At 50.0% G+C, this 25,529-nt stretch overlaps 1 protein-coding gene across 2 annotated transcripts in view; it reads right to left on the bottom strand.

Annotated features, from left to right (window-relative positions):
* Positions 1-25,529, bottom strand: part of KMT2A (lysine methyltransferase 2A) — a 1,431,261-nt gene that overhangs the window by 181,463 nt on the left and 1,224,269 nt on the right. The gene's annotated exons all lie outside the window — the stretch shown is intronic.

Below are 25,529 nucleotides of genomic sequence, written 5' to 3'. Positions count from 1 at the left end.
GAACCAGCTTGTCTGGGTATTTATTTATTTTTTAAACTTGTAAGGCGCAAACAGCTACCCAAAAAGAGTTTCCCGGCGCCAAGACACAGCACAGTAGATGGAACGGGTTCACTGGGGTCGTTCAAGATTATTGATCGAACAACCAGGTTTTTATTTCTTTTCTGAACCTAGAGTAACTCCCCTCCTTGCGTATATGGGGCGGAAGTGAATTCCAAATGGACAGACCCTGGTGAGCAAAAGATCTCCCTCCCATTCTGGAAAGCTTGAATCTAGGCACACAGTAGTTTGCAGCTGATTGTGACCGCAGATTTCTTTTAGGAATGCAGGGATGAACTAATGCCTGGAGGTATTTAGGTGCGGTGCCTGCTTTAATCTTGAACATGTAGTTCAAAGTCCTAAATCTGATACGGTTTTCAACCCTAAGCCAGTGCAGTTCCCGCAAGTGGGAGGAAACACAGATGGTTTTTGGTATGTTACGTAGAAGTCGGGCAGCTGAGTTTTGGACAAGCTGTAACCTCTTTATAACTGCTTTGTTTGCACCTAAATACAGGATGTTCCCGTAGTCAAGCCGAGATGTAACAAGGGCATTGACTACTGTTTTCTGAGTGGAGATGGGCAGCATCCACAGGATCTTTCTAAGCCACTTCAGGATGGTAAAACAAAGGCCTATCACCTTGCTGGCCTGTTGTTTCATGGACAGCGAACTGTCCATAATTACCCCCAGATTCCTTGCATGAGTGACTGTTGTTGGGAGATTTCCCATCTGGGAAGGCCAATGTGAGGCGTTCCAGAGATCTCGCTGTTTGCCCAGAAGGAGAATCTCGGTCCTGTCTCCATTTAATTTCAGCTGGTTGGTAGTCATCCAGCTGAAGATGTTCAGGAGACCTTGTTTAAGGAGAGACCGGGATAGTGGACTAGATTCTGACAGAGAGAAGATAATCTGTGAATCATCTGCATATGTCATAAGGGTAAATCCAGATCTCCCCACTAAATACGCTAGGGGTCTAAGGTAAAGGTTGAAAAAAAGAGCGGGCTGAGGATAGAGCCCTGCGGCACTCCATGGGGGGAGTTAAAAGGTCCAGAGCACGCTATGGATGAGGTATTTTGGAAAGTCCGTTGCTCCCAAAAGGACTTAATCCATTTCAAAGCATCGCCACATATCCCGTTTTTTCCTAGCGTGGTTAGTAACCTTTTATGCGACACAGTGTCAAAGGCTGCACTTAGGTCGAGAAGAATAAGAGAAACCATTTGACCGTCGTCAAGGAGTTTCCGAATGGTTTCGGTGACTCTCAGGGGAGCGGTTTTCGTGGAGAAGCCAGCTCGGAATCCAGACTGAGTCGGATGGAGGAGAGATTTTTCTTCGGCAAAAAGAGTTAGGGCAGAGTGCACATGTCTTTCCAGACATTTGGAAAAGGCAGGGAGAAGTGAGATGGGCCTGTAGTTTGACAGTTTTTCAGGATCTGCTGTTGGTTTCTTTAATAGTGGGGCCACCATAGTATGCTTCCAGAGAGTGGGTACTGTAGAGAGTTCCAAGGAAGAGTTGAGTGTGTCCATAATGATTTCAATGGAGGGGGTGTCCAGTAGTTTCATTATATTGATCGGAATAGGGTCGCATGGGGAGCCAGATTTGATGGTCTTAAGGATGGATTTTAAAGTGTCGATTGTAATGGGCGGCCAGTGTTCTAAGGTCTGATTGACACTGGGAGTATACTCCAAGTCATCCTGAGAGTCAGTGTTAGTTTTGTTACTGTTCATTTCTACAATTAGATTGTCTATTTTATCGGAAAAGAATTGGGCGAGATCCTGACATTGTCTCTCGTTTAGTGGGCGGGTAGTTGCTGTAGTTTGAGCCCCTGCTAGATCTTTAACCGTGTTGAACAGAATTTTAGCTCTATTTCCAATTTCCATGATGGTATTAGAGACGTACAAAGCGTGTGCTTTCTTGCATGCAGTGTGGTATAGGTTCCTTGAGATTTGGTACGTCCTTTTTTTTCCGGGAACGAAGTCTTTCCGCCACTGTCTTTCAAGTACCTTGCATTTGGTTTTCTCCTCTTTGAGTGAGTTGTTAAACCACGGGACTGGGAGACGGTGTCTATTGCCCTTAGTGTGAGGGGTTGGTAGGCAAGTCTCAGCCGCATTGCTGAGCCACTGTTGTGCGGCTATTGAAATGCTTTCCATACCTTGACCTTTATTAGGTGGGTTAATACCAAGTACTGTATTAAGTTTTGAGATGTGTAGAGTTTTCAAATTTTTTCTTGATGAGGCAGGGAGCACAGATTTAGCAGGGGAGACGGCAGGTAGTTTAAGATTAAATTTGATTAAATAATGGTAATACCAGCATACGGGAGTAGTGTCCTGCCAGGAAAGTTCTGGGAGATTAGTGAGTAATGGGTCGAGCAAATGTCCTGCCTTGTGGGTAGATCCCGAGTTTAGAAGACTGATGTTTAACGCTGTCAGATCTTCAAGCAAGTTAGTGCAAGTCGTGTTCGATTGGTCGTCCAGATTTAGGTCTCCAATACGAGAAAAGTTATTTGAGGACAGGTGAAAGGGTATGATATAGTTAGCTAACTTGGAAGCCCATTGAGTGCCGTACCCGGGTGGCCGGTACATCGGAATGCCGGATAGCGTGAAGTTGGGGTTCATGGTAATTTTAAACAAGCACTGGCGTTGCCAATAGGTCTCGCATTAGGAAAGTGTGAGCTATTGGTATTGTAAATGACGATTATTTTTTTAATATGTGTTGGCATTGAAAATATATAAATTAATAGCATTGTTATTTACAAAGCCAATAGCTTACACTTTCCTAATGCGAGTCCTATTGGCTATGGGAATGCTTGTTGTTAGCCAGCAAGGACAGTGCTGTTGTGGTGCTGAGTGATGCTGTTATGGTGCTGAGTGATGTGGTGGTGTATTAGAGTGATGTGGTGGAGTCCCAGAGTGATGTGGTGGTGTCCCAGAGTGATGTGGTGGTGTCCCAGAGTGATGTGGTGGTGTCCATGAGTGATGTGGTGGTGTCCCAGAGTGATGTGGTGGTGTCCCTGAGTGGTGTGGTGGTGTCCCTGAGTGGTGTGGTGGTGTCCCTGAGTGATGTGGTGGTGTCCTTGATTGATTTTGTGGTGTACATTAGTGATGTGGTGGTCTCCCTGAGTGCTGTGTTGGTGTCCCTAAGGGCTGCGGTGGTGTCCCTGAGTGCTGTGTTGGTATCCCTGAGTGGTGTGGTGGTGTCCCTGAGTGATGTGGTGGTGTCCCTGAGTAGTTTGGTGGTGTCCCTGAGTAGTGTGGTGGTGTCCCTGACTGATGATGTGGTGGTGTCCCTGAGTGATGTGGTGGTGTCCCTGAGTGATGTAGTGGTGTCCCTGAGTGTTGTGGTGGTGTCCCTGAGTGGTGTGGTGATGTCCCTGAGTGGTGTGGTTGTGTTGTTGAGTGGTGTGATGGTGTCCCTGAGTGATGTGGTGGTATCCCTTAATATTTAACACAGACACTGTAGTAATGGCCTGGACTACATTGCAACATTCTGCTTAACAGTATCTAAGGGTATATATTTTAAGCAAACGAGCCTGTGGACAAATATGTCAAGTAATACCATCCTAAGGGTTTCAATCTATCCATATGAGGTGCTGCGTTACTTAAAAAAGTAGACCAAATCAAGTAATGGGAATTTGGCTAACTTCAGTGGTGTGATCAGAATTTCACCCTGGCCTGATTTTATAGGAGCTGGAGTATGGCGAGATTGGAGTATGGCGAGAATGGAGTATGGCGAGAATGGAGGATGGTGAGAATGGAGTATAGTGCGAATGGAGTATGGTGAGAATGGCCCATGGTGTGTAATGCGGGGTGGGGAACAGCAGCAGTCTCGCAGGGGAGGTAGTTTGACTGTGGTCAGTCTTACACTGTCCCTTAAATCATCTGAATGATGAGGCTGGAGAGATAGCTTCCCTTGTATAGGCGGCACGCAATGTATAGAAACTGTCTTAAAGCTTCCTAGAAGATTGTGCCCACTCCTAACTGAGGGAGGAATTGGCCCCTCGCCAGACCACAAGGCCAAGCTCGAGCAGCGCAAAGCACGACTGGCGATGTGTTGTCACAATGCGCTAATTTCACAAACCAGGCCTTCGAGGCGCTGCTCGGCGCGTCCCAGCAGATGACTGAGTGAAAGGGCCCGTCTGAGGAATGAAAACAAGAAAATACGAGAAGGAAATACAACGAGAAGGGAGGGGAGAATGGCAGCAGCAGATGAGCCTGATGAAAGCGGATGAAAAGGGAGGGGGAGGAGAGAGTGCGATGCGAGCAGCAGCATGGAAGGCAATCAAGCGGAAAACGAAAGCCGCCGGGAGAGCCTGGGTCGGGAATGCGAGCGAGGGGAGGCAGGCAGATTACGAGGGAAGCCGGATGGGGGCGGGAGAGCCTGGTGGGGGAGCTTGAGGGGGGAGGAGAGAGTGCGATGCGAGCAGCAGCAGGGAAGGCAATCAAGCGGAAAACGAAAGCCGCCGGGAGAGCCTGGGTCGGGAATGCGAGCGAGGGGAGGCAGTCCTGTGCTTAAAGATAATGTCTTTGGTCCTCATTTAAAACGCTCCGATACCTTCAGGTTGAGTTCACGATAAAACTCTAAAACTGCAAAAAAATACTACTATGATAACAAGAGAGCCCTACATTTTCTGCTCTGTAAGGGTACGGAATCGACATAATATTATTAAAAGAGACCGACATGTCCACAATGCTTGCCAAATAAAGTGGTCAAAGTCGTGACTTAAAAGTTCATGAGGAGTGACCTAGCGGGGGACGAAAATGAACTATATGCTTCTTTATTTCTTTATTGGTCAAAACGGATATGTGTAACTTTAATTTATAGGCCTGTGAACGGACAACAACAACCTTTTGCATGGCTTCTTGGCGCTTACTGGTGTGTCACAGTTATAAAGCAGCACCATCTGCAGGACTAACTGAAGGTAGGCCGAGACCAATTTCAGATCAGTGCATGGGACCACCTGAATAAATGTGGGTAACATTACAATGGTAGAATACTGTAAAAGACCGGGATAGACAAACCATGACTAGCAAAGTATGACGATATGTGGTACAGTGAAAAGTATGATATTAATGCCCCTTGCATGCCTTTAGCTAATGCTGCAAGCGCTTCATTATGGCGTTAGGAACTCCACTAATGAGTGGGGGCTCCTTAGAGTTGAAAGCGATGCAATACCCTAATGTCACCACTGATTCTCTGGGCCTACTTTTGCCTTCCAAAACTAGAGTACTGTACTGACAGCGATTCAGAATGATTCACTACCCGCATGGAGAGAATTCTGCTGTCTTCCTTGAGTCTGCAGAGAAAACGAAAGCCGTCGGGAGAGCCTGGGTCGGGAATGCGAGCGAGGGGAGGCAGGCAGATTACGAGGGAAGCCGGATGGGGGCGGGAGAGCCTGGTGGGGGAGCGTGAGGGGGGAGGAGAAAGTGCGATGCGAGCAGCAGCAGGGAAGGCAATCAAGCGGAAAACGAAAGCCGCCGGGAGAGCCTGGGTCGGGAATGCGAGCGAGGGGAGGCAGTCCTGTGCTTAAAGATAATGTCTTTGGTCCTCATTTAAAACGCTCCGATACCTTCAGGTTGAGTTCACGATAAAACTCTAAAACTGCAAAAAAATAATACTATGATAACAAGAGAGCCCTACATTTTCTGCTCTGTAAGGGCACGGAATCGACATAATATTATTAAAAGAGACCGACATGTCCACAATGCTTGCCAAATAAAGTGGTCAAAGTCGTGACTTAAAAGTTCATGAGGAGTGACCTAGCGGGGGACGAAAATGAACTATATGCTTCTTTATTTCTTTATTGGTCAAAACGGATATGTGTAACTTTAATTTATAGGCCTGTGAACGGACAACAACAACCTTTTGCATGGCTTCTTTGCGCTTACTGGTGTGTCACAGTTATAAAGCAGCACCATCTGCAGGACTAACTGAAGGTAGGCCGAGACCAATTTCAGATCAGTGCATGGGACCACCTGAATAAATGTGGGTAACATTACAATGGTAGAATACTGTAAAAGACCGGGATAGACAAACCATGACTAGCAAAGTATGACGATATGTGGTACAGTGAAAAGTATGATATTAATGCCCCTTGCATGCCTTTAGCTAATGCTGCAAGCGCTTCATTATGGCGTTAGGAACTCCACTAATGAGTGGGGGCTCCTTAGAGTTGAAAGCGATGCAATACCCTAATGTCACCACTGATTCTCTGGGCCTACTTTTGCCTTCCAAAACTAGAGTACTGTACTGACAGCGATTCTGAATGATTCACTACCCGCATGGAGAGAATTCTGCTGTCTTCCTTGAGTCTGCAGAGAAAACGAAAGCCGCCGGGAGAGCCTGGGTTGGGAATGCGAGCGAGGGGAGGCAGGCAGATTACGAGGGAAGCCGGATGGGGGCGGGAGAGCCTGGTGGGGGAGCGTGAATGCGCGAGGGGAGGCAGGCGGATTGGGAGGGAAAGATGATGGGGGCGGGAGAGCCTGGTGGGTGGGCGTGAATGCGAGAGAGGGGAGGTGCTGGTGTGGGAGGGGGGAGATGCTGGTGTGGGAGGAGTGCTGCTAGGGGAGGAGAAGCCGGTTGGCGCGAATGCGAGAGAGGGGAGGTGCTGGTGTGGGAGGGGGGAGTTGCTGGCGTGGGAGGAGTGCTGCTAGGGGAGGACTGGGCTGGGCTTGGATGCGATGCGCGTGCATCTACACGGGCACTGCATGAAAACCGCGGGGCTGAAAGCCCTCTGGTTTGAAGATGTTTTCGCCACATGAATTCTCGCTACGCTCGATGCGCTTGCGCGCATCGATAGGTCGCAAGACCTAAAAATGCGGCTTCACAGTCAGGGATATCTACCGGCTCAAAGGTGCATTTGAGTGCTTTGTTATAGATAATAGCGATTCCACCACCAGTTTTAAGAGCTCTGTCCTTCCTAACAATAGGATAGTTGGACGGGAGAGCAGTGGCCACATCCGGACCGGCGCCTTCATGTAACCAGGTTTCAGTCAGAAATAGCGCACTGGGTTGGTCATCTAGTAACAGGTTAAAAATGTCCAACTTATGTTTAGGTAAGGAACGACAATTGATACTGTAGAATAGAAAGTTTTTGTCAATGGGACAGGCTTGTTTATGGCGCTTTCTATGTCTGATTCTGCGATCGGGATAAGGTTGGAAATTGGATAGTGTAAGACTACAGTTGGGGCAGGTCGCATTTCTTGTGTGGGGTACTTCGAGTAAAGTGCAGTCGCCATGCATTACAGGGCGCAATGCTTTAAGATGGTCAGACAACATTACCTGCCTAGTCCTTGCTGGGAAGACATAGCCCTCTGCCCCGTGCCCCATCCTGGCCCGGACAGGCACAGACCGGCTAGTCTTTGGCGTGTCTTCCGCGCGGGGACGGCGCGGTCGCTGCGCGCCACCGCTGTGCGTGTTAGGATTCAGAAAAGGGGGTGATGATGGACAGAGTGTCTGAATTAAACAGAACACTCGTACCCAGTCAACAGATCAGGGCTTGATCCATCACCGTTTTTTAGCTCACTGCACCATCCTAGCTCAGAACCTGGCTACATGCAAATTAGTCTGTCCCTGTCCCAGTGCATCATGGGAACAGGGCAGACCAAACTACCAAGCCAATTCTTTTATTGGAAAGGAAACAAGCTTCCAGGGACAGGTTTCTGGCATTACAGCCGTCTTCGGCCCGGCTTGCTTGAATCCTGATGGTGCAGTGAGCAAGGGACTCATGTCTGAGCATACCCTTCCACGCTTGTGGTGGACAAAACGATTCAGAAAAGGGGGTGGTGATGGACAGAGTGTCTGAATTAAACAGAACACTCGTACCCAGTCAACAGATCAGGGCTTGATCCATCACCGTTTTTTAGCTCACTGCACCATCCTAGCTCAGAACCTGGCTACATGCAAATTAGTCTGTCCCTGTCCCAGTGCATCATGGGAACAGGGCAGACCAAACTACCAAGCCAATTCTTTTATTGGAAAGGAAACAAGCTTCCAGGGACAGGTTTCTGGCATTACAGCCGTCTTCGGCCCGGTGTCTAAGTACTCCAGCGAAATCATCCCGGCGATCACGATGCCGATGACGAACGCGGAGCCTCAGACTACGCCTACCGACGCACAGGGGTACTGCTGACGAAAACTTTCCGGATCCAGTCTGACGCCTGGGGATATTCTAAGGTAAGGAATCTAACACTGACGTGTTTCCTTCATATAGAACCTTACTCTTTATTTGTGGTAGTGAGTTCGACAGTAAGGCAGTATCAGAGGACAGTGTTAAGCATTTGGTGTACACCCTCAGTCAGCAAATGAATTCACACCTTCGTCATGCTGAGTAGCTCGGTATACTAGTATCTTCGTGCCTAATCCGGAGCCACAATGATGACATGGCCCCGGTCATGCCGAATCTTCTTCAGCACTCTGGGCAGAAGTGGTATAGGCGGAAAGGCGTACAACAGATCGCAACGCCACTCGCGACAAAAAGCGTCGCAGAGCGAGTGCCAACTTGGAAATTTTAACGCGCAGAATTGATGACACTGCGCGTTCTCTTCGGTGGCGAATAGATCTAACCAAGGCTCTCCCCACTGTTGAAAGAGACCTTGCGCCACGTCTGAGTTCAGATGCCATTCGTGATCCATCAGGTAGCGGCGGCTGAGTTTGTCCGCCTTGGCGTTCAGAGAACCAGCCAGGTGTCGAACCATCAAGGTAATGCCTTGACGTTCCAGCCACGTTCAGAGGCGCAGAGCCTCTTGACAGAGGGTTCACGAACCTACCCCGCCCTGTTTGCTGCAATACCACATGGCGGTGGTGTTGTCCATGAACCCCTGCACTACATTTCCCCGGACAGAGGGAAGGAATGCCTTCATTGCAAGTCGGATGGCCCGGAGCTCCAAAAGACTGATATGGAGCCGGGACTCTGTCGGAGACCAGAGGCCTCTGATCTAGGCCTCTCCCAAGTGGCCCCCTCCCATCTCAGGAGGGAAGCATCTGTCACTACTTTGTTCTCTGGTTGGGGAAGGGATCTGCCATTAACCCAATAGCGATTCTTGAGCCACCACTGCAATTGACGCGCAGTGCCCTCCGAGATCTGGACGTGATTGGACAGGTTGCCCTAATGCTGTGCCCACTGAAACTTCTGGTTCCACTGCATAGCCCGGATATGCCATCTGGCATGTTGTACTAGCAAGATGCAGGAGACCATCAGGAGCAGGAGGGTCATACTGACTGAAACCCGGGATTGAGGCTGAAAGATCGGAATCAGAGCCTGAATATCCGGGACTCGCTGCTCAGGAGGATAAACCTGAAACTGCGTCGAATCTAGAATCGCTCCAATGAAGGGGAGTTTCTGAGAGGAACTCAGGTGCGACTTTGGCACATTGATGGAGAACCCCAGCAGATGCAGGTCGTCGGCCGTAGTCTGAAGGTGGCTGACTACTGTTTGGGGCGAGTCCGCCTTCAACCACCAGTTGTATAGGTAGGGGGAAGACAAACCCCTGACCTGCGCAGATAAGCTGCGACCACCGCCATCACCTTCGTGAAAACCCGAGGGGCGCTGGTAAGGCCGAAGGGGAGCATGGAAACCTGAAAATGCTCCTGGCCTACCGTGAACCGCAGGTAGCGCTGGTTGGCCAGCAGGACGGGGATGTGAAAATATGCATCCTGCAAGTCCAACGCTACCATCCAGTCTCCAGGGTCGAGGGCAGCCAAGACCTGAGCCAGAGTCAACATCTTAAACTTCTCCTTGCGGAGGAAGCGATTGACGTTCCTAAGTCCAAAACGGATCGCAGGCCCACTTTGTCCTTCTTGGGGACCAAAAAGTAGTGGGAATAACAACCACGTCGTACTTCTGGCCCAGGAACGCGCTTGATGGCCCCATTGGCCTGGAGGGCCATAACTTCCTGCTGGAGAAGGGCAAAGTGATCCCCGACATGCGGTGGAACTGAGGTGGCATGGCTGAGGGGGTAGACTCGAAGGGGAGGGAGTAACCCCTTCGTACAATTTGTAGCGCCAATTTGTCTGATGTGACAAAACACCAGTGAGGGAGGTGATGTTGAATCCTGCCTCCCACAGGCGTAGGAAGCTCGGACTAAGAAGGCTTTGAGGCGGATGCTGCAGGAGCGGAGGTGGACTGACCCGCCTGCTGACCCCCTGCGCCGCCTCGGCGGCCTCCACGCCCGCGCTTATTTTGGTTCTGCGCCGGCTTGTGGCTGAACGAACGTGCAAGGGTGCCCCTTATGTGGCCACGAAAGGTTGACGTGGCTGGGCGTGTGGTGGAGAGACCTAAGGACTTGGCCGTAGCATGAGAGTCCTTGAAATGCTCCAGCGCACTATCTGCCTTATCGCCAAAGAGGCGAGTACCATCAAAGGGCATGTCCATGAGGGAACTCTGGACATCTCCCGAAAACCCAGTGAACCGCAGTCAGGCAGAAGTTCCGTAGATATTGCAGCCGGCTGAAGCACTTCAGTAAGGAGGTTGGTTTTATGAGAGACAGTAGGCAGATCGAGGTCAAGGGCCTCAGCTGCTCTATGGAGCACTGCAGAATAAGTGGCGCCTTCCTCCATGACAGCGGGAGGAGAAATAAAACCCGGCTCAGAGGAGAGGTCAAGGCCACCTGCATTCTCCGATTCCTCCGCCCATTCATGTTCGGATTCGCACTGCCATGCAAGAGGGTCCTCTGACCCCTCCCAGTCATCCCCCTCCTCCAAGGACTGAGGCAAAGGCGGCAAAGAAAGGTACAGGGGTAAACAAATGCTCCAACGGCATCGGAAACTGCGCCGGGAACAGCGTCCGGTACGGTGCCGATCCGGCTCCAAGTCCCAATAGAGGGGCAAAAATTACCCGGAAATCCGGACAAGGGCAGAGGCGGAACGAACGGAGGACACGCCGGCGCCGGAGCCACCGGCAGAGGGCCCTGGGGCAGAGCCAATGGTGGAGGACCTTGCGACGCCAGGGCCGGAGCCGCCGGCGGCGAGCAAGTGCCCTCCATAGGGACCGCGGGGTCCAAAGGCGCACAGGCGGGAGCCCTTGGCCTGAAAAGGTGGTCCATGGCAGCAAGAAACTCTTGCACTGGGCCGAAGTCACCGACAGACCCGTATAAGGCTGGTAGGCCGCGGGACTCCTAGGCTCCAACGGAGCCACAGGGGAAGGACCCCTGGCCCCCTTGTCCCCAATCGATGCGGGGACATCGGAGAGCGAACATGCTTCTTCGATTTCTTTTTGTGACGTCTCTTACAAGATTCCGAGGGCGAACACTTAGACCCCAAGGAGCGATGATGATGGCTCCGTTGAGCGACCCCTGGATCTCGAACCGTGGGGAGATCACTGCCAGGCCTCCAGCAGCTTTCGGGACCGCTCCCGCAAAGCCTTCGGAGCCATGGCAAGATAGTCGGGACATGACCGAGAGTCATGGTCGCGCTCCAGACAGTAGAGACAAACGCCATGGGGTCCGCCACCGACATCGTACGGCGACAGGACCCACAGAATTTAAATCCAGGCATCTCTACTTGGCACCAGGAGTCAAAGACTCAAAAGAGAAGAGACAAAAGTCCCAAAAAAGTCAAACAGTGACTAGGGTACGCGCTCTAACCAGATCTGCGCTTGCTGGCACGGAAAAAGAAAGTACTGACGTCAGCACGCATGGGTGGCGCCTAAGTAGTCTCTGAGACGTCATCTCGGCGCTTACGACGCCAGCGACGGACGCGGAGCAGTATGACGCCACCTTACGACACGCAAGGGTACAGCTATCGAAAAACTTTCCGGATCCAGTCTGATGCCTGGGGATATTCGAAGGTAGGGAATCTATCACTAACGTGTCCCTTTCAGATCAGCCTGCCACCATAGACATGTTTCTGACCCCATGCAGGCGACAGCCCGTACTCTCTGAAGCCAGAAACAATGCCTACTCCAGAGGAAGATGTTCACACCTACTCCAGCATGATGGCTAGTGAATCTAAATGCCAGGGACTTCAAAGCCCCTGCTGACTTTGAAATGCCACCCTATGCTCTGAGGCCCATTTGGCATCAGAACAGGCGGAAATTAGCTATACTATGTCGTGTGGTGCACTACCAGGGTAGTCACACCCCTTAGTTGGGCTGCCTGATGTGCCTTTGAAAGAAGGGATCCACCATTTTGATTCTGGAGGAATTAGGAAATCTGGTACAGGGTGATGCCCACACCCCACAGGAAGTGGTAATATAGGGGTGAAGTGACCCTAAAGGTAAGTAGCCCATTTGCTACTACCCTTCACTTCCCTTAAAACCCCCAAATTAAGTATTTAGGTGGCCCTCTGACACCAGGAACTTAGATCTGACTGACTGAAGAAAGGAGAGGACAAAGACGCAAGAACTGTGGACTTTGGCGCCAAACCTTGCCTGCCTACCTGCTTCTGTCCTGACAATTGCAACATCTGACTTGTCCTGCAGCTGTGCAGCCCACAAAAGCCGAGGAGGACCTCGAGCACTTTGCCAAGCCATTAGCATCTCCCTTGAAGTGGAGGAGCCACTTCCCTGCAGCCACACACAGCAAGGTCCGGTACTCAGCTCTGTGGTACACCGGGTCCAGCGACGCAGCAGCCACCTAGGTAGAGCTCACCATCCCCAGAGAGGTCAGATATGTCTCCCCACCAAGTGAAAAGATTCCAGGACCAACTGAAGCCACCCTGCATCAATACCCGGGGTACTGGACCCATTACAGGAACCAAAGCTTGTTTGAGTCTAATCCGGACTCCAACACCGCAGAGAGCAAGCAGCCAACGAGGGAAGTCAGCATTGCAGACGCCAGCACAGAGAGTGACACAGCTGTCCTGATTTGTCCCCCTTTGCAGGTTCAACCGAGATCCGTGGGTGGCTTTGACGCATGTGCACCAGCTGACCAAAATCATCTTCACCCGAGCTCCCTGGCCTGGGCGAAATGACAACAGACGCGGCTCCCCTGCTTCCAGGACCCCATTGAACAGAGCCCTCCATTGGGAGCTCCTGGACTTATCCCCAAGTTCCCCTCTGCAGCCTGTTTGAGGTTGTCCCCCTCCTTGCCTACTTTGTAGCACGCAAGGCTACCAACCCGTCCAGCATCTCTGCACCTAGACAATCCAGGGCAGGTAAACACGAACTGCAGGAGAGCCCCCTAGCACTTTAAGTCATAAAGGTGACCCCCTGAAAACAGTTTGTACTGAATAATATGCACTATGTCTTTTTCTCCATAGGGAAGCAACACCATGTAAAAATGCATTTGAGTGAACATTTTACTTCTCTGCTAAAATTGCTATTACGAAAAGTACTTACCCGTTAACGAAGTTCTTGGTGTCAAAATAAATATTAAAAGTGTTATTTGTTGCTAAGGACTGTAGGAGAGTAGGGTCTGCAATCCTATGGTCACCCCCGATTTTTGCTTTTTGCTTCACCGGTTTACGACTTTCCCTGGCTGTGGGCCTGCTAATCAGGCCCACAGCCTAGCTGTTCTCTCTCTAAATTGACAACCATGTACCTTAGGTGCATTTACCAATTGGTACTGGGCCACCTTATCAGTCCCTGTATAGCATACCTTAGGTATCCAGGGCATAGGTGTACCCAGGGCCTACCACGGGCTGAAGCATGTATTATGCCACCCCTGGCTGGCCATCTAAACAGACACAACTGGCTGCACGACAGCTGGGGCAAGGTGGTGTAATCACCCTTTGCTTTAGGTATAGTTCCCTATATCTAACCCTAAAAATGGACACATATATTCAGTCCATCCTATGGCAGGCCTTATCAATCCTGAAGGCAGAGTGCTTGGAATTATGTGAGATGGTGCTCTGGCATGAGCTGAGCCCGTTTGCAGCTTGCGGAACCAAGTCCTAATAGCTGTAACATGATAACGCTATAACATATACTCTGAAGTGCATTATGAACCTCGCATTCAAATGCTAACTTTGGTATAGCATTATCAAAACATGTCGAGTAAGGTGTCATACGAATTGGAATACTACCCCCTCTCCAATTCTGGCTACGGGGGTAGCATTCCACCCTTCTAGAGGGACACGACATGTATGTAACTGTGAACCCCGGTTAAAGTTAACTCGAGCCTCAGCATCACAAAATGGATGCTGCCACCACAGATACAAGTCTGACCTCCTGCTGCTGGGAGTCCTTCCAGCGAGGGAGGCTCGGACAAAGGGTTTCCTGCCTTGGGAGGTGCTAGCACCACCCCAGACAGGATTTTGTGTATTAGTAGGACAGGGCTGAAAGGAATGAGACATGCCTGGGGCACACAAGGTGTCCCTGTGCATACACCGGTCCAAACCAGTTCCTGGGGCACTCCAGCCCCAGAGCTGGCGCAAGACCGGACAAAGGAAAGGGGGTGTAACCACCCCCCTTCCTGGTCCCACCCAGAGGAGGGACCTAGTCGTAGTGCAGCCCCCTTTAGCTGAATAAAGGTAGGAGCTGGTCCCATTCCAGATTAAATTAATCTTGACAACTTCCACGAAGAACTCTTGACCTTCGCCCTCCTGAATATCAGAAGACTGAAGAATCTCTCCTATGGTCAGGAAGTGACCATCCTGCTTCGCAGGCACCAACAAGCTCCTGTGCGGTTTGCTGCAAGTCCTTCCTTCCTGGAACCCGACGACCCAACTCGACGAGACCCGGACCTCCAGACTCCTCTTACCTCTACCCACATCCACAGCACAGCTGGGACCCGTGGGTGCGACGAGCAGCTTCGAGACGGCCATCTTGAAGAAACCTGCACAGCGCTTTCCAGCACGACCGCCGAGGGATCCTCGAGTGAGTGCACTGGGGTCTGAGAAGCCCCACACCGAAGCAGCTCCTGCATCAAAGACCAGCCCCCCCAGCATCCACGTGATCTGCGTGGGGCCCTTTTGCCTGGTTGCTGCTTTTCCTGTTGTCTGGTCACTTGCCGGCTGGCTAGTGACCTCTGAGACGACGACCCGAAGATTTCAACACTGCTGGTCTGGCCCCCCAGACTGGCCCTTGCTTCCTTGTAAAAGAGAAGCACCCCTGACCCTCCTGGTCCGCACCAGACGCCATCTTTGTTCCACCGCGTGGCTTGCACTTGCCAAGGCCTGTTGACCAGATCGACGATCCAACACCGCCATCAGCAGCAGACTACGTGGGACAGCTCGTGCCTCCAGCCTGGTCGTGGAGAACAGCTCCTGTTAAGCGCAGCTACAGAGAGAAGCGACCCTTCTTCCACCTGAACGCTGCGACAGCATCTGGTTACCTCCTGGTTCCAGCACCGTCACTGGCTAGTGACTGAGACTCTGTCCCCTTCCCTTTCAGGACTTCTTCTTCCTAGTTCCATCCTTGGAACCACCGGACTCCTCCATCTGGCTGCCTGCCAGCAACTACTTGTTTCAGGCTTCATCGGGATCAACGCAGCAAACGCGACACCACTTCAGCCCTATGCACCCGCAGCCTGTGGGTTAGGTAATTAAAGCTTCTAGGTGCTGAAGTCTGTGTTCACTATCCTAGTGTTCAGGTCCACTGTTGTTTTTCCTCCAGCCAGCCGGGTTGGTCCGGAATCCGTAACTCTATAAACTGTAGCATCCATAGACGTTGGTACGCATCTCGCGTGAGAGTTTCCACTCTGCACGTGAGTCCCGTGGGCCTCCTGCTCCTTACTTACCTAGTTTGTAGCGTAGTCCCAGCGATCCTCCAGCCCCTGGATCTCCTTACAGTACTTTCTTTCCTCGCATTCCATTGTTTCAAGTATATGGTTTGTCGTGCCCCTAAGGCACACGTGTAAATATTGTGCTAACTCGTATTTCTTTCTTAGTGTTGTCATGTGCTTAGGCCTCTGACCTCATAAAGAGTTCAGAGGTGTATGTTAGTTAATAAATACTTGTTTATTTTCATAACAACCTGTGTGGTGTCCTTTCACTTGGTATTCAAGGGGTTATATGCGGTAAAACAGCTGGCTTCACATGCCAAAAGAGTTTAGCCTAAGACTGCTTTGTCCATGCTACCATTAGGATAGCTGGTCTATAAGGTTGACTTACAACAAATCACCATAAGGGTTGTTTGGACTGATACAAGGTGATCACAAGAACTAGTGAGCATCATATATCAGGCCAACTTCTCACATTGGTGTGCAGCGGTTGGGATTTGAGCTTGCTGTTGTTTTTACCAAATATAATTTTGAGATCTCATTTGAAAGATCACATAAGGTACCATAGGTACATATAACAAGCTTAGAAATACTCTGAGTTCTACTGAACCAGCTGTTGTAGTAGAAAGGGAGTAGCACACCCTGACTACAACTCTTAGCAAGGGATCAGTAGGTAAACCCATAGTGTAGGTAAGTGCACCACTTACACCTCACTAGAAAAGCATGTCTACCACAGGAGAGAACTCAGTGGCTCCCCTTGTGGCAGTTGACCCTCCACAGGTCATGTCAAGATATGCAGCCCTTAGCTTCCAGGAGATGAGACAATTGTGTACCTCCAGGAAACTAAAACAGGGTTCTAACCCTACAATTAACTTCCTGATAGGTCTCTTAGAGACATTTGATGCCAGAAGGGCTTCTAATCCAGGCCCAACTGATCCTACAGAGGAAGACATACCCCCACTAGAGGAGGACTCCAATTTACCTGAAACTGAAGAAGTGGAGGGAGATGGAGACTCATCTGATGGTGAGGTAAACCATGGTCAGGGAGGAGTCAGCAGGCTTAACAGGACCAACTTAAGCATACATGAGAATGGAACTGGGGGGCCCCCAGGCCCATCCTCAGGCAGGCTTAACCTTGGGAATAGACGAGTTAGATCTCTCTCCAGAGGCTCTAACAGATCTGTTCACACCCATGTCTCTCAGGCATCTTCTCAGGGAGGGATGACATCCCCTCAGAGAAGAGAGCATGAAGCTAAGATGAGGGAAGTCAATCTGAGGATTGAGAGGGAAGAACTTGCCCTTGCCAAAGAAAGACTTGCCTTTGCCAGAGAGCAGAAATTGAGTGGGGCAGACCCCACTGGTGGCAGCATTATCATTAGAGATAAAGACAGGAGTTTTGATACTAGACACCTGAGTAAAATAGTGCCCCCCTTTGAGCAAGGGGATGACATCCACAAATGGATGACTGCTTTGGAGAGGGCCTGCACTGTCCAGTGCATACCCCAAAGTCAGTGGGCAGCTATACTGTGGCTCTCCTTTGAAGGTAAAGGTAGAGATAAGCTCCTCACTACTAGAGCTGAGGATGCTAACAATTACCAAGTCCTGAAGAATACACTGATTGATGGGTTTGGCTTAACAACTGAGCAGTACAGGTTGCTGTTCAGAGACACCCAGAAAATTCAGTCTCAGGATTGGGCTGACTTTGTTGATCGTGCCACTAAGGCTTTTGAAGGCTGGTTGCTGGGAAGTAAAGTTACTGATTACACAGGATTGTATAACTAATTATGAGAGAACAAATCTTAAGTAGTTGTCAAAATCAGTTGTTGCATCAGCACCTTATTGACTCAGATGTGTCAGGACAAGGGTCAAGCAGCAGAACCAGGACCAGGGTGGTGGCCAGAAGAAAGCAGACCAGAAGGGTAATGAGAATAAGCAAAATGACCAGAAGTCTTCAACAGGGCCCCAACAATCCAAGGAGGGTGGCACCCAGAATTCCCAAAAGAAGAAGAATAATGGTCAGAGGAAACCATGGTGCCAATACTGTAAAAGTAATACTCACTGGTTTAATGAGTGCACCAAGAAAGGCCAATCTCCTGACACTACTGCCCCTAAGGCACCTGCAACCCCTAGTTCAACTAGTAGTGGTAGTGTTCCTCCAAAGGCTATAGTGGGGTTAACCTTTGTATCTGAGGGGAGTTCTGACCTAGTCAGGATACCCATTCAGGCTGTTCTTGTTTGTAATGGGGACATGGATTTGACCCAGGTCTACAGGGACACTTGTGCCAGTGTCACTATGGTGACACCAAACTTTGTGAACCCTGATCAGGTAATGCTAGGTTCAGACTACCTAGTGACCAATGCTAGCAATGTCACTACCAACCATAGTATGGCACTTGTTAACTTCTCCTGGGGAGTGGTAAATGGCCTAAAAAGGGTTGTTGTTAGTTCAGACCTCCCAGTGGACTGTCTTTTGGGCAATGATTTGGAATCCTCCTTATGGTCAGATGTGGAGTATAGGACTCATATGGAAATGTTAGGTTTGTCAGCACATGTCCTTGCTGTGACTAGGTCACAGGCCAAGAAATGCCCAGCTGAACTAGTGCTGGATCCTGGAACAAGGGACCAGACACTAACCAAGAGAAAGGGCAGTAGGGTTAAGGCTGTGCCTTCCCCCTTGCCTCAGGTAGAGGATCAGCCCTAACAGGAGGCTGACCTACAGACCCCAGAAGGAACTGTCCTAGAGGGGGAGCTTGAACCTGAACAGGTTGAGTTCCTTGGGACAGGGGGACCTTCCAGGGCAGACTTGAGGCAGGCTCAATTATACTGTTCATCTCTTGAACCCCTCAGACAGCAGGCTGCTGCTGAGGCTGCAGGGAATGCCACAGGTGCCCATAAAGTGTACTGGGATGATGGACTCCTTTACTCTGAGGCAAGAGACCCCAAGCCTGGTGCTACCAGGAGGCTGGTCATCCCCTTGTCTCTGAGAGGTTTCCTTCTCACCTTGGCCCATGAAATTCCCCTTGCAGGTCACTTAGGCCAGAACAAGACTTGGGACAGGCTTGCCCCACACTTTCACTGGCCTCATATGTATGAAGACACTAAAGAGTTTTATCGCTCATGTGTCACCTGTCAAACCAGTGGCAAATCAGGTGGCACAGCAAAGGCCCCCCTCCACTACCTGTGGTGGGGGTACCCTCTGAAAGAGTGGGGATTGACAATGTTGGACCAATGGACCCCCCCCCCAACAGCATCTGGGCACAGATTTATACTGGTGGTAGTGGATCATGCCACCAGGTATCCAGAAGCTATTCCCCTTAGGACCACTACAGCTCCTGTTGTGGCCAGGGCCCTACTTGGAGTTTTCTCCAGAGTGGGGTTTCCTAAGGAGGTTGTCTCTGACAGAGGTGCAAACTTCATGTCAGGATACTTGACTGCTATGTGGAAGGAGTGTGGTGTGAACTACAAATTCACCACCCCCTATCACCCACAGTGCAATGGGCTTGTTGAGAGATTCAACAAGACCGTAAAAGGGATGATAAAAGGGTTACCTGAAAAGCTTAGGCGAAGATGGGACATCCTTTTACCCTGCCTTCTGTTTGCTTACAGAGAGGTCCCACAGAAGGGGGTTGGCTACAGCCCTTTTGAGCTTCTGTTTGGGCATCCTGTAAGAGGAACCCTATGTCTTGTGAAGGAAGGATGGGAGTTACCTCTCAAAAAGCCTAAACAGGATATTGTGGACTATGTACTTGGTCTCCGCTCCAGGATGGCAGAGTACATGGAGAAGGCATCTAAAAACCTGGAGACCAGCCAAGAACTTCAAAAAGCTTGGCATGACCAAAAGGCTGTCCTGACTGTGTATCACCCAGGACAGAAGGTGTGGGTGTTGGAGCCAGTGGCCCCAGCAGCTCTCCAAGACAAGTGGTCTGGACCCCATACCATTATTGAGCAAAAGGGAGGTCACCTATCTGGTAGACCCTGGAACTCCCAGGAGCCCTCACAGAGTACTTCATGTGAACAGGCTCAAGGCATTTGTCAAAAGGGAAAACATGGGCTTGCTCATGGCTACAGATGAGGGACAGGAGGAAGAGAGTGACCCTCTCCCAGACCTGCTCACTCAGAACCTTGATGATGGGTCAGTAGATGGTGTAGTCTTTTCTAACAGCCTCTCTGAACATCAACAAGAGGATTGTAAACAGGTTCTTCAATCCTTCAGACAAATGTTCTCTCTGACACCCAGTCAGACAAACTGGTGCACCCATGAGGTGGACACTGGTGACAGTCTGCCTATAAAGAGTAAAATCTACAGGCAACCTGACGACGTCAGGGACTGCATAAAACAAGAAGTACAAAAGATGTTGGAATTGGGAGTCATTGAACCCTCAGATAGCCCTTGGGCTAGTCCTGTAGTTCTAGTGCCAAAACCTCACACCCAGGATGGTAAGAGGGAGATGAGGTTTTGTGTAGACTACAGGGGTCTCAATGCTGTCACTAAGACAGATGCCCATCCAATACTAAGAGCAGATGAACTCATTGAAAGATTGGCTTCTGCCAAGTTCTTGAGTACATTTGACCTGACAGCTGGTTATTAGCAAATCAGGTTAGCTGAGGATGCCAAGGCCAAAACAGCATTTTCTACCCCAGGAGGTCATTGCAAGTTTGTGGTGATGCCCTTTGGTTTGAAAAATGCACCTGCCACTTTTCAAAGGTTGGTGAACCAAGTTCTCTCTGGGCTGGATGACTTCTGTGCAGCATATCTAGATGATATTGCTGTCTTTAGCTCCACATGGGAGGATCACCTGATCCACCTGAGGAAAGTTTTGGAGGCCCTGCAAAAGGCAGGCCTCACTATCAAGGCTACTAAGTGCCAGATAGGGCAGAGTCAAGTTGTATACTTGGGCCACCTTGTAGGTAGAGGTCAAGTTCAACCTTTGGAGAGCAAGATACAGGCCATAAAGGACTGGGCTCCTCCAACCTCCCAGACACAGGTCAGAGCTTTCTTGGGCCTGTCTGGTTACTATAGGAAATTTGTCAGAAATTATGGAACCATTGTGACTCCACTTAATGACCTGACAAGTAAGAAGATGATAAAGAAAGTTCAGTGGACAGTTAGCTGTCAGAAGGCATTCGATGACCTAAAGCAGGCCATGTGCACTGCACCTATTCTCAAGAGTCCAGACTACTCCAAGCCATTCATTGTCCAAACAGATGCTTCTGAGTTGGGTGTGGGAGCTGTTCTATCTCAACTGAATATTGATGGTCATGACCAGCCCATTGCTTTTATAAGTAGAAGGCTGACCCCTAGAGAGAAACGTTGGTCAGCTATTGAGAGGGAGGCCTTTGCTGTGGTTTGGGCCCTGAAGAAGTTGAGGCAATACTGGTTTGGTACTCACTTCAAGATTCAGACCGACCATAAGCCCCTCTTATGGCTAAATCAAATGAAGGGTGAAAACCCCAAACTTCTTAGGTGGTCCATTTCCCTACAGGGGGTGGACTTTACAGTGGAGCACAGACCAGGGACTGACCATGGCAATGCAGATGGTCTCTCCAGGTACTTCCACTTAGAACAAGAAGATTCACCTGGTCAAGGTTAGTTTAATGTCCCTAAGTTTGGGGGGGGAGGGTTATGTAGGAGAGTAGGGTCTGCAATCCCAGGGTCACCCCCGATTTTTGCTTTTTGCTTCACTGGTTTACGACTTTCCCTGGCTGTGGGCCTGCTAATCAGACCCACAGCCTAGCTGTTCTCTCTCTAAATTGACAACCATGTACCTTAGGTGCATTTACCAATTGGCACTGGGCCACCTTATCAGTGCCTGTTTAGCAAACCGTAGGTATCCAGGGCATAGGTGTACCCAGGGCCTACCAGGGGCTGAAGCATGTATTATGCCACCCCTGGCTGGCCATTTAAACAGAAAACTGGCTGCACGACAGCTGGGGCAAGGTGGTGTAATCACCCTTTGCTTTAGGTATAGTTCCCTATATCTAACCCTAAAAATGGACACATATATTCCTATCAGTCACTCCTATGGCAGGCCTTATCAATCCTGAAGGCAGAGTGCTTGGAATTATGTGAGATGGTGCTCTGGCATGAGCTGAGCCCGTTTGCAGCTTGCGGAACCAAGTCCTAATAGCTGTTCCATGATAACGCTATAACATATACTCTTAAGTGCATTATGAACCTCGCATTCAAATGCTAACTTTGGTATAGCATTATCAAAACATGTCGAGTAAGGTGTCAAACGAATTAGAATACTACCCCCTCGCCATTCCTGGCGACGGGGGTAGCATTCCACCCTTCTAGAGGGACACAACATGTATGTAACTGTGAACCCCGGTTAAAGTTAACTTGAGCCTCAGCATCACAAAATGGATGCTGCCACCACAGACACAAGTCTGACCTCCTGCTGCTGGGAGTCCTTCCAGCGAGGGAGGCTCGGACAAAGGGTTTCCTGCCTTGGGAGGTGCTAGCACCACCCCAGACAGGATTTTGTGTATTAGGTAGGACAGGGCTGAAAGGAATGAGACATGCCTGGGGCACACAAGGTGTCCCTGTGCATACACCGATCCAAACCAGTTCCTGGGGCACTCCAGCCCCAGAGCTGGCGCAAGACCGGACAAAGGAAAGGGGGTGTAACCACCCCCCTTCCTGGTCCCACCCAGAGGAGGGACCTAGTCGTAGTGCAGCCCCCTTTAGCTGAATAAAGGTAGGAGCTGGTCCCATTCCAGATTAAATTAATCTTGACAACTTTCACGAAGAACTCTTGACCTTCGCCCTCCTGAATATCAGAAGACTGAAGAATCTCCCCTATGGTCAGGGAGTGACCATCCTGCTTCGCAGGCACCAACAAGCTCCTGTGCGGTTTGCTGCAAGTCCTTCCTTCCTGGAACCCGACGACCCAGCTCGATGAGACCCGGACCTCCAGACTTTTCTGACCTCTACCCACATCCACAGCACAGCTGGGACCCGTGGGTGCGACGAGCAACTTGGAGACGGCCATCTTGAAGAAACCTGCACAGCGCTTCCAGCACGACCGCCGAGTGATCCTCGAGTGAGTGCACTGGGGTCTGAGAAGCACCACACCGAAGCAGCTCCTGCATCAAAGACCAGCCCCCGAAGCATCCACGTGATCTGCGTGGGGCCCTTTTGCCTGGTTGCTGCTTTTCCTGTTGTCTGGTCACTTGCCGGCTGGCTAGTGACCTCTGAGACGACGACCCGAAGATTTCAACACTGCTGGTCTGGTCCCCCAGACTGGCCCTTGCTTCCTTGTAAAAGAGAAGCACCCCGGACCCTCCTGGTCCGCACCAGACGCCATCTTTGTTCCACCGCGTGGCTTGCACTTGCCAAGGCCTGTTGACCAGATCGACGATCCAACACCGCCATCAGCAGCAGACTACGTGGTACAGCTCGTGCCTCCAGCCTGGTCGTGGAGAACAGCTCCTGGTCCGCGCAGCTACAGAGAGAAGCGACCCTTCTTTCACCTGAACGCGGCGACAGCATCTGGTTCCCTCCTGGTTCCAGCACCATCACTGGCTAGTGAATGAGACTGTCCCTTTCCCTTTCAGGACTTCTTCTTCCTAGTTCCATCCTTGGAACCACCGGACTCCTCCATCTGGCTGCCTGCCAGCAACTACTTGTTTCAGGCTTCATCGGGATCAACGCAGCAAACCCGACACCACTTCAGCCCTATGCACCCGCAGCCTGTGGGTTAGGTAACTAAAGCTTCTAGGTGCTGAAGTCTGTGTTCACTATCCTAGTGTTCAGGTCCACTGTTGTTTTTACTCCAGCCAGCCGGGTTCGTCCGAAATCCGTAACTCTATAAACTGTAGCATCCATAGACGTTGGTACGCATCTCGCGTGAGAGTTTCCACTCTGCACGTGAGTCCCGTGGGCATCCTGCTCCTTACTTACCTAGTTTGTAGTGTAGTCCCAGTGATCCTCCAGCCCCTTGATCTCCTTACAGTACTTTCTTTCCTCGCATTCCATTGTTTCAAGTATATGGTTTGTCGTGCCCCTAAGGCACACGTGTAAATATTGTGCTAACTCGTATTTCTTTTAGTGTTGTCATGTGCTTAGGCCTCTGACCTCATAAAGAGTTCAGAGGTGTATTTTAGTTAATAAATACTTGTTTATTTTCATAACAACCTGTGGGGTGTCCTTTCACTTGGTATTCAAGGGGTTATATGTGGTAAAACAGCTGGCTTCACATTCCAAAAGAGTTTAGCCTAAGACTGCTTTGCCCATGCTACCATTAGGATAGCTGGTCTATAAGGTTGACTTACAACCAATCACCATAAGGGTTGTTTGGACTGATTCAAGGTGATCACTAGAACTAGTGAGCATCATATATCAGGCCAACTTCTCACAAGGACAGTACCTGGTGTAGCCATAGCAGCGCCTCTCAGTGATGTGAAATGTCTCAGAGATAGTAGTAAGACACCACAACTTCCCCCCGCCACATTGTTATTGTTAACTTAAGCTTGTATAGCGCCAAATCACCGTCAGGTCTCTAGGCGCTCATGACAGATGGAGGTAACAACAGCTAAGTAGATAAAAAAAGATGCGTGTGGCCGTGGCACCATGCGGTGCTTAAGGCTTCCCTAAACAGGAGCGTTTTTAAAGACTTCCTGAAGTGCAGCAAATTTGATTCTTTGCGGAGACACTCTGGAAGTTTGTTCCAGATCTGTGGAACCAACACAGAAAACGATCTCCCTCCCTTGGTTGCCAATTTGTATCGAGGACTGGACAGCAACTGTGTATTAGAGGACCTTAATGATCGTGTGGGGTTATAAACCCTGAGACGTTCTTTAATATAGGCAGGTGCTTGGCCATAGATTGCCTTATGGGCAGTGCATAAACTTTTAAACTCCACCCTTTGCTTTATGGGGAGCCAGTGTAACCTACACAGCAATGGAGAGGCATGGGTCTGTCTAGGTAGCCTAAAGATTAACCTAGCTGCATCGTTTAAGACCACTTGCAGCCTGCTGGTCAAAGTTTTAGGCAATCTCAAATAAAGGGCATTCCCGTAATCCAGTCTTGAAATTATTGTGGCGGAGACAATTGTACGAAGCATGGAAGGGGAGAGCAGAGGGACTAGCTTTCGTAGCTGTCTAATTAGATTTGTGCAAGTCCCAACAACAGAGGAAATCTCAATGGCCATTGACAGCTCATGGTCGATCTTTATATGAGAGACTTTTTACATTAGGACATGGTTTCGGGGTAGGGCCAAGATCTTGGGGCCAAAACAGGTCACACCAAGGTGAAGCAGCAGTTGAAACCACTAGGACCTCTGTTTTGTCCGGGTTATTCTTCAGCGAGTTCGTTGTCATCCAACTCACAGTGTGTCTGAGAATATTTTGGGCTTGGATCTGTGCAGATGCCGTGTTGTCAATGCTGAGTAGCAACTGAGTATCGCCGGCATAGTTGAAAGTTCTGCAGCCCATGTTTACCAAAGAGTCAATTAGGGGTTGCAGATAAAGGTTAAATAAAAGTGGGGACGATGCAGATCCCTGAGGGACTCCGCACTCAAAGGTACCCAGGTCTGATGTACAGTCCCCTAGTTGAATCCTTTGAGTTCTCCCAGAAAGAAAGGATTTTAGCCATTGATAGGCTAAGTCTTGTATCCCAAATGCAGCCAGTCTGTCCAGAAGCAGGGTGTGGCTGACAGTATCGAATGCCGCTGACAGATCTAATAATATGAGGGCACTCAGCTTCTTACTGTCAGCCATACCTCTGAGCTCATCCAGCACTGAGAGCATCACCAGTTCAGTGCTGTGATGCGCACAAAACCCCGCTTGATGCTCCTGGAGTAGATGGTGTGACTCCAGGAATGATGACAGAGACATCAAAACGTGTTGTTCCAAAATCTTGGACAGAAAAGGCAGCTGGGATATTGGCCTATAGTTTTTTA

The sequence above is a fragment of the Lissotriton vulgaris genome, chromosome 2_1, assembly GCF_964263255.1.
Source record: "Lissotriton vulgaris chromosome 2_1, aLisVul1.2, whole genome shotgun sequence".
In the NCBI taxonomy this organism is placed as follows: Eukaryota; Metazoa; Chordata; class Amphibia; order Caudata; family Salamandridae; genus Lissotriton; species Lissotriton vulgaris.
This window is presented reverse-complemented; position numbering and strand designations above follow the sequence as displayed.